We start from the raw sequence: 10,598 nt of genomic DNA on the forward strand, positions 1-10,598 counted from the left end.
TGAGCTCCGAGATTGTTCATCAATGGTATATGCTTCTGTTGAAGCCATAAGTCAGCATTATTTCAACATCATTGTATAAAAATCTTATTTGATAGTGGAATTCTTGGTAAACAACTACATTACCCATGGTCCAGCAGAGAAAACTTCACCAATCAGAGAACCGCGGCCAACAAAGCCCGTGAAGCATGCCTCGGAGTGACTGACTACCCCCATGATGCACTGTGGGTGCTTCTCAATCGGAAGGCTGCTGCCTGGTTTGGCTATGTCCCTCCTAGACCAGTCCTTCTGAGGCTGAAGGTCAGTGTGTTTACATAGAAAATAGCTGCCCAGCCTGCCCGGTAGTGTTCCAAAGATGGCCGCCAAGTGGACTGACTTGCTAAAAAGACTTTGCAAGCGCCCCATCGGTCTGCACTTGCTTACATCTTGCTTAAGTCTACAATCAGAGAAGGACCGCAAAGGCTTAGGGTGCCATTTGGGACAGGGCCATGGGCTTTTTAACCTAAGGAAGAACTTCCTTTGTTACATCCGTTGGCCGTTCCAATTTCTCCCATTCATTAATACCAGTGGTCCATCTCTGCTAACTTTGATACTGTTGAGGTCCGTGAGCATGTGTGTGCACAATGGCGCGTTCGCTGTTCCAAGTGACATTTCTTAACTATGTTCCTAACTAAAGTTAAGATAAGACAATCCATTTAGGAAATGTTATTCTGTAATAGATTTAGTCCTAAGTGGCATCCTACCTGAAATGGCCACGTTACCAAGCAGATAAGATGGGATTCTAAAGTCAGGATCTTTCTGTAATACATCCTTGTCTTTAAGTTAAGATCTGACAAGTTCAAATTAGGATTCTGAAATCGCCATGGTTACTAAACAGACAAGATGGGATTCTAGAGTTAGGATGTTTCTGAAATATGGCCACAGTACCTGGAAATCAACTTATGAAAAAAGTAATATCTGTGTGTATATGTATACATGGATTTGTGTATGCTGTAGGTACATTAGTACTATTGTATGCCTGAGGGATCAGAAATGTCATAATCCAAAGTTCATATGTTTTTAGGTTCTATAAGTTTATATATTTAACTGCACATTTATTACTGTTCTAAAAAAACATTAAAATGATGTTTTGTGTTCTAATCAAATTTGTTTATAAACAATTATGTTAGTGATGAAATGTATTCAATGGTATAGTTCAACGGAGAATCTTTCCTTGTTAGTTTTGTAAATGCATTTCTGTACATTCATTTCTGAAACATCTGATCAAATCTTCATTACAATAAAAGAAAACAATCTGATGACTAATAGCTTTGGTAGCGATTTATGTATTGACTTCCGCCACAAATGATCCATTGTTGCAATATTAAATTGGACTTTTGGTGAGCAACACCCAAAATATCTAAACAGCTGCTCATGTGACAGATGATACATTTTTAAACGCTCAAAAGCAATTTGGATTTTGTTTTTAGAACTGCTGTCAAATTTGACCTTTAGGAAATATTTTCACAATGAGTTTAATTATGCTGTGATTCTTGCTTGTCAGTGAATTTTCCTCCCTTGTTGGCAGATAAATAAATAAGAGCATTATAAATAAATAAATAAATAAATAAATAACCAGAATAACATGAAAAATAACCGTAATCAGCCTCATCACCTACAACACTGAGTCCATCTATAGAATGGAGGTGGCACCCTCCCTCCCATCCCACACCCCCTGAAAATAAATGCAATGGAAATATAAAAAAGGAAGCCCAATAGAGAATGTTGAACTTGAACTTTTCCTCTCTTGTTCTGACCGTTTTACAGAGCAGTCTTTGTGTGGGCATTTCAGTGAGCATAACAGCAATTTTGTGAATATGAGAGCAAGTATGTATAGTATAGAGCAATGATACATGTATAATCCTAACTGAGTCATAATAATGAGTGAGTCTCATCTGAAAATGTTGAATCTGGACACCACGAAAGCAATGAACTTCTTCTACTGACCTTGTTTTTCTGACTGTAAAAACCAGTTAGCATTGCTTTTTCCTATGTTCCTTTACCAGAAATGTTTTAATTTTTTCTGAAGTCTATCAAGTCATTATAAGACGAGCACACGTGTAATAGGCCTATCTTTCATCCCTTTATGTGCATGAAAGTGCAGCAATCAATTACACTTAAATATTAAACTTGTTAGAAGACTACAAAAAAAAAAAAAAACGTTTGATGTTTTAATTTATTTGTTCATTTATATGTGTTCTCTTTCATAATAGCACTCTCCTTTCTAACTGCTTTAACACAGTTGCATGACAGAGTGTTATACAGTGATGATGTTGATAAATACCAGCTAGTATTTAATGCAGGAACTCATAATCGTTTCACAGGTAACTGAGTCATCATTGTCCCAATATATAGTGGATCAATGCCCTTGCTAGCACTTAAATTCTATGGTCACAATATACTGATTCACATAATAGGGAACTAGTTAGGATAGTGCTCTGTTTGACAGCCCAGGTTTTTCTTTTGGTGACCTTTTTTTTTTTATTATTTGTTCAGCTTGGTCACTGGCCTTATAGTTGCCCTAAAAACTTTTCATGTGCGCTCTTATGAAACACTAGTATTGACACAGTTACTCCATGAACATGTACCATAATGACAGTAGTGTGTTCATCATGGTGAAAAAATGTCTAATTAAGATGAATCATGCATTAGCAAAGCAAACGAGGTTATTAGGAGCAGAACAGCACGTCATGCAGGCCGAGCTGCTTGATCAAGTTATTGAGTTGCATTCAAGTATTGTAAATTGCTCTAATTTTGAGCCAATTATATAGCTGGATAGTGTTGAAATGATCTGACTTTATTTTTTACAACTAGAATGCTCATGCTTAATACATCAACAGATGGTCAAACTATGCAAGTACATAATGTCTTTAACTATACACTGTATTTATATCAGATTTATTAGGATTTGCATTTGGAAAATGTGCCAACATCTTCCATTCAGATAAACTAGTAGTCCTACCCCAAACTCATGCCATTGGTTTAGCCAATGTTATTATGGCTGGCTCAGTTGGGCTGCTCAAACCAGTCCTTATATGCTACAGAATGCAGGCAAAAGCATGTTTCGCTATTAACAGCTATTCAAAAGTAGCCATACTGGCAAGACAAAGGGGGTGGGTAAATCTGAAATATGATACCATAATGACAGACCAGCACAAAATATGGCATAGCATAATATTTCTGAAGCGGGGCTGTAAGGGGACCCCCCAAGAGCTCCGGCTCAATTCGAACACTGCATAGCAGTCTCCGCAACAGTTGTATAGAAAACACTGAAGTAGTTAATGGAAATTTGTGTTGACTTCGTGATCAGAATTTCTGTCCATCCAAAAGCAAAAAGCAATGATTACTTCATAGACTACAGTTATATATCTAATATATGTAGTTTATAGCAAATATCAACTTTGCTTGTGCTAAGTGATTTCAACTGTGCATGGTATCCCCACCCCACCCCCCAAAAAACCCAAACAAAACAAAAACAAAACAAAAAACAAATTACTTACAGCACCTTTAACAAATGCCAAGCAACAAGATAAGATGGCCAAAACTAAACTAAATGCAGCCGGTCATAAAACCAGGGGTGGGAGAGGTAATAGTTTAATTTAGTATGTTTGTTAATGGAGAGCCAGCTGGTATAGGGATGCCCCAATACCATTTTTTTTTTAGGAGTATGAGTACCAATACTTCTTTTTCGGTACTCGCCGATATGATACCTTTTATTTTTCTGAATTCCATGTCAACAGTTTATTTATATTTATTCATCAAATTGGTATAAATAAATTAATTAAAACTTTAATCAAATGAAAATAGAGCAATTTATTTTCAACATAATATTGTATTATTTTTATAAAATTAAGTGCTTTCATACAGAACCTCACAGCACAATCCAAATTACAACATTGGAGTTATTTTTGTCAAAAAGAAAAAAAGAAAGAAAGAAAAAAAAGTGCTGCATAACAGAGCATCACAGATGTGTGATATTGCTTAAATATAAAACAAATACTATGGATTTTTTTAAATATTATTATTAGTCGCAGTAGTAGAATTACAGTGAATATTACATAACTATACAGCAGTGATTTATTTCTGTCATACTTTTTTCCATTTAAGCTGAGCTTTTATTTTGGCGGAAGCGTTTATTTTGGAGTGAAGCCTTTCCGTGTCTGTGTGTTTTTGACTGTAGCTTCTTACCTCTGGAAAAGCAGGTCACTATGTGAAAAAATCAGCATGTGATGAAATTGATGAGTGGAATAAATTGTTACATCATGGCTCCATGCTTTACATTTTTCTGTATAAAATGTGGGGGGTAAAAAAGTTGTTTGGCGTTTGTGCTGTAACAGTGAAGTCCATCCATTCATTAGATAAGAGAATTTATTTTTTGGTTTTCTTTAAAATGAACTTTAAAGTTGCACTCAGTAACTTTTGTCTTTGTGTCATCTTAGACTTACACAGACCTAGTGGCTTGGATGCAGCATCATTTAAAATCAACAGTTTTCAGTTTCAGATGCCATTGTAGAGATTTAGTATTCAGTCATCCATGATTACTTTAATGAGTGAAAGTGTCAAATAACAGGATGGTTACTGAAGTTAAGAGAGTAGTATTCAGCTGGTCATGTGGCTCTAAAATGGCAGCTCCCATGTGTGGACCCTCTCCATGTAGAATAAAACAGCTTTTATAACATAACTGATATGACTGATGACTGATGACTGATATGATGAATATACTTCATTTTAACGTGAGTGGTCATGATTTCCTACATATATAGCAAAATTACAATTCATGTCTTTAGGAGTTACACCTTTTTAATGAGGAAAAAATTACTGAGTGCAACTTTAATGGAAGTTCTGCTCGGATGCACCGGCAGATGGAGGTAAATAAGATCCAGAGTGATGTAGAAGAACCAGTCAACACAAAAAAGAGCCGTGGCTCTCCCGTTCCAGAACATACCATTATTAAAATGGTAACATAGAGAAATAAATATTTTAATATATGAAGGAAAAAAAATATCCATCACACATGCTTAATTATTTTGACAAACATTTTAACATGAACCATTTCAATACATAAACTTAAAAAAAAAAAAATCACATTCACACAAAAACACAGACAAGAAACCCCTGTGACGTCACATCAAGATGTACGCGCCGCCCTAATGGCGCGAATGGATGAACCGGGGTTTAAACTCTTTGAATTGTACTGTGCAGGTTTGACAGTTGGATTGTAAACCAGAGGTAAGAACGACTGTTACTTACTCAGATGGTTTGATAACCACCAAGAAATTAAATGAATTGGGGTGACAGACATATGATATGTATGGGAATGATCGCCTCGTGAAGCTATTAGGGGAAAGCTTCAAAGCCACGAGAGTCTCGAAAACCGTGCCATCTAGTGGTTATTAAAAATAAAAGCAGCCATTAACCCGAGGATGTATAATATAAATTGGTACTTACAAACAACTTGAGATGAGCATACATTCGTGAGGAACAATTATAATACAAACAGTCTATTTAAACAAATATTAATGGTTTTTACAGCCTTCTTATTCTGCGATTTATAAATAGTTTTGAGGTAGGCTACAATTGTAGTTCAGCAAGCAAAACACAAAATGAATGAACAAAAATCCCTTACAATGTTCTCCTTTATGAACTGGAAAAGGCCTTTCCACAATAACTTGGTGTAGGCCTATTGGCAATGCCAAAACAAATGTACAATAGTGTCTGGGTGCTGTTTACAGAAAGAGCATTCTATGACAATATCTCTTCTAAATGTATTTAAACAGTCATAAATAGGGTAAACTCAATGGATTATACAAAAAGATACTTCTTTAATCTTGTGAAGCAAATATGTATTTGGAAGCAACCAAACCTTCCTCCAGTCAACATCAGAGACAAAAGCATTCCAATAGAGCACAACAGTCTGGTTCCGGAGGTAAAAATCCCATTAATATTTTCCATAGATGAATTGATTTTTTAACAGTAACTCATAAACCTTTAAAGACAGACCTACCTTGAGCTCCGAGTTTGTTCATCAATGGTATATGCTTCTGTTGAAGCCATAAGTCAGCATTATTTCAACATCATTGTATAAAAATCTTATTTGATAGTGGAATTCTTGGTAAACAACTACATTACCCATGGTCCAGCAGAGAAAACTTCACCAATCAGAGAACCGCGGCCAGCAAAGCCCGTGAAGCATGCCTCGGAGTGACTGACTACCCCCATGATGCATTGTGGGTGCTTCTCAATCGGAAGGCTGCTGCCTGGTTTGGCTATGTCCCTCCTAGACCAGTCCTTCTGAGGCTGAAGGTCAGTGTGTTTACATAGAAAATAGCTGCCCAGCCTGCCCGGTAGTGTTCCAAAGATGGCCACCAAGTGGACTGACTTGCTAAAAAGACTTTGCAAGCGCCCCATCGGTCTGCACTTGCTTACGTCTTGCTTAAGTCTACAATCAGAGAAGGACCGCAAAGGCTTAGGGTGCCATTTGGGACAGGGCCATGGGCTCTTTAACCTAAGGAAGAACTTCCTTTGTTACATCCGTTGGCTGTTCCAATTTCTCCCATTCATTAATACCATTGGTCCCTCTCTGCTAACTTTGATACAATTGAGGTCCGTGAGGATGTGTGTGCACAATGGCGCGTTCGCTGTTCCAAGTTACATTTCTTAACTATGTTCCTAACTTTGTGACTGGTCACTCTCAGAATCCTTTAATATTAAATGTAATGTCACTATTATGTGAAGTGAGAGACATTTTAATTGGGAATAAAGGCAAAGCACAACATGAATAATAAGTTAAGGCACTCATGTCAGTTGTCATGTTTTGTCTCTTTTTTTCCACCAGTAGGAGCTGTTGACACAGTTGTGAACCTGTGGTGACTGAGAGTCAGAGTATAAACCTTATTTTTAAATTCAGTGGTTTACTTCTGACTTTTTTCTTTTTCTTTTTTAATTGTTTTGGGATCATGAGATAATCTGTAAATATCTTCTTTTGACTGAATAGATCAGATGAGTGATTAGAAGTAGCCTATGTTTTGTGGGGTACTTGCTTTGTGTTTTTCTCTAGAATGGAGTCTCTTCATTAATAAGCAGAGGACCTCTTTGAAATAAACCTTTATTTAATAAGCATGTTCAGTTCTATACAATTTTAATGTAAATATTCTCTTTAGTTTGGAAGCCATTAGTGAGAAGTGAAGGTTAAGTGCTGGCATCTAATGTAGTACATAATGCATACATGTACGTCTTTATGTATGAATGAATATTTACTTGGCTAGTAATTTCGGCGCAGCTGATGTATCAGTTGGTGCAATGCACACGATGATCTGTAGGTCAGCAACGGCCAAAATAGCTGTGATGTAGGTCACATCCTACATTGTGTTTCCCTGGTTTTTGCAGCCATTGGGAGCCAGTAGGCACTTGAAAGTCCAGAAACTTACTATCTTAAGTCTTAAGTTAAGATCTAATCAGTTAAATTAGGATTTTTCATAAATTCATATTAGAGAAGCAAATCCTAAACTTGATTTAGGATTCTTATATTATTTTACAAAATCCTTTTTTATCTCTAGTTATGAAATCCTAAACCGCTCCTTCTAGTTCGATAATCATCTCTCATGTCTTTTACCAAGCAAACAATGACACACAAACAGCTGTTGTGAAGTAAACATAAGATACATGAATGATGAAAACTCTTCTCCCCTTGGAAACCGAATGTAGGTGCTTAAAAGCACCAGTTTCAAGTTAGGATGCCAATGGGGTTTTCCTAAAGTTAGGACACTTCTTTAAGATTTTTGGCAAATTAGGATGCTTCTGTAATACTATTTTCCTATCTGTAGTTAAGATAAGACAATCCATTTAGGAAATGTTATTCTGTAATAGATTTAGTCCTAAGTGGCATCCTACCTGAAATGGCCACGGTTACCAAGCAGATAAGATCCTGACTTTAGAATCCCATCTTTCTGTAATACATCCTTGTCTTTAAGTTAAGATCTGACAAGTTCAAATTAGGATTCTGAAATTGCCATGGTTACTAAACAGATAAGATGGGATTCTAGAGTTAGGATGTTTCTGAAATATGGCCACAGTACCTGGAAATCAACTTATGAAAAAAGTAATATCTGTGTGTATATGTATACATGGATTTGTGTATGCTGTAGGTACATTAGTACTATTGTATGCCTGAGGGATCAGAAATGTCATAATCCAAAGTTCATATGTTTTTAGGTTCTATAAGTTTATATATTTAACTGCACATTTATTACTGTTCTAAAAAAACATTAAAATGATGTTTTGTGTTCTAATCAAATTTGTTTATAAACAATTATGTTAGTGATGAAATGTATTCAATGGTATAGTTCAACGGAGAATCTTTCCTTGTTAGTTTTGTAAATGCATTTCTGTACATTCATTTCTGAAACATCTGATCAAATCTTCATTACAATAAAAGAAAACAATCTGATGACTAATAGCTTTGGTAGCGATTTATGTATTGACTTCCGCCACAAATGATCCATTGTTGCAATATTAAATTGGACTTTTGGTGAGCAACACCCAAAATACCTAAACAGCTGCTCATGTGACAGATGATACATTTTTAAACGCTCAAAAGCAATTTGGATTTTGTTTTTAGAACTGCTGTCAAATTTGACCTTTAGGAAATATTTTCACAATGAGTTTAATTATGCTGTGATTCTTGCTTGTCAGTGAATTTTCCTCCCTTGTTGGCAGATAAATAAATAAGAGCATTATAAATAAATAAATAAATAAATAAATAAATAAATAACCAGAATAACATGAAAAATAACCGTAATCAGCCTCATCACCTACAACACTGAGTCCATCTATAGAATGGAGGTGGCACCCTCCCTCCCATCCCACACCCCCTGAAAATAAATGCAACGGAAATATAAAAAAGGAAGCCCAATAGAGAATGTTGAACTTGAACTTTTCCTCTCTTGTTCTGACTGTTTTACAGAGCAGTCTTTGTGTGGGCATTTCAGTGAGCATAACAGCAATTTTGTGAATATGAGAGCAAGTATGTATAGTAACGTTGATGTTTTAATTTATTTGTTCATTTATATGTGTTCTCTTTCATAATAGCACTCTCCTTTCTAACTGCTTTAACACAGTTGCATGACAGAGTGTTATACAGTGATGATGTTGATAAATACCAGCTAGTATTTAATGCAGGAACTCATAATCGTTTCACAGGTAACTGAGTCATCATTGTCCCAATATATAGTGGATCAATGCCCTTGCTAGCACTTAAATTCTATGGTCACAATATACTGATTCACATAATAGGGAACTAGTTAGGATAGTGCTCTGTTTGACAGCCCAGGTTTTTCCTTTGGTGACCTTTTTTTTTTTATTATTTGTTCAGCTTGGTCACTGGCCTTATAGTTGCCCTAAAAACTTTTCATGTGCGCTCTTATGAAACACTAGTATTGACACAGTTACTCCATGAACATGTACCATAATGACAATAGTGTGTTCATCATGGTGAAAAAATGTCTAATTAAGATGAATCATGCATTAGCAAAGCAAACGAGGTTATTAGGAGCAGAACAGCACGTCATGCAGGCCGAGCTGCTTGATCAAGTTACTGAGTTGCATTCAAGTATTGTAAATTGCTCTAATTTTGAGCCAATTATATAGTTGGATAGTGTTGAAATGATCTGACTTTATTTTTTACAACTAGAATGCTCATGCTTAATACATCAACAGATGGTCAAACTATGCAAGTACATAATGTCTTTAACTATACACTGTATTTATATCAGATTTATTAGGATTTGCATTTGGAAAATGTGCCAACATCTTCCATTCAGATAAACTAGTAGTCCTACCCCAAACTCATGCCATTGGTTTAGCCAATGTTATTATGGCTGGCTCAGTTGGGCTGCTCAAACCAGTCCTTATATGCTACAGAATGCAGGCAAAAGCATGTTTCGCTATTAACAGCTATTCAAAAGTAGCCATACTGGCAAGACAAAGGGGGTGGGTAAATCTGAAATATGATACCATAATGACAGACCAGCACAAAATATGGCATAGCATAATATTTCTGAAGCGGGGCTGTAAGGGGACCCCCCAAGAGCTCCGGCTCAATTCGAACACTGCATAGCAGTCTCCGCAACAGTTGTATAGAAACACTGAAGTAGTTAATGGAAATTTGTGTTGACTTCGTGATCAGAATTTCTGTCCATCCAAAAGCAAAAAGCAATGATTACTTCATAGACTACAGTTATATATCTAATATATGTAGTTTATAGCAAATATCAACTTTGCTTGTGCTAAGTGATTTCAACTGTGCATGGTATCCCCCCCCACCCCACCCCCCAAAAAACCCAAACAAAACAAAAACAAAACAAAAAACAAATTACTTACAGCACCTTTAACAAATGCCAAGCAACAAGATAAGATGGCCAAAACTAAACTAAATGCAGCCGGTCATAAAACCAGGGGTGGGAGAGGTAATAGTTTAATTTAGTATGTTTGTTAATGGAGAGCCAGCTGGTATAGGGATGCCCCAATACCATTTTTTTTTTTAGGAGTATGAGTACCAATACTTC

Source organism: Myxocyprinus asiaticus, chromosome 7 (assembly GCF_019703515.2).
Source record: "Myxocyprinus asiaticus isolate MX2 ecotype Aquarium Trade chromosome 7, UBuf_Myxa_2, whole genome shotgun sequence".
Classification (NCBI taxonomy): domain Eukaryota; kingdom Metazoa; phylum Chordata; class Actinopteri; order Cypriniformes; family Catostomidae; genus Myxocyprinus; species Myxocyprinus asiaticus.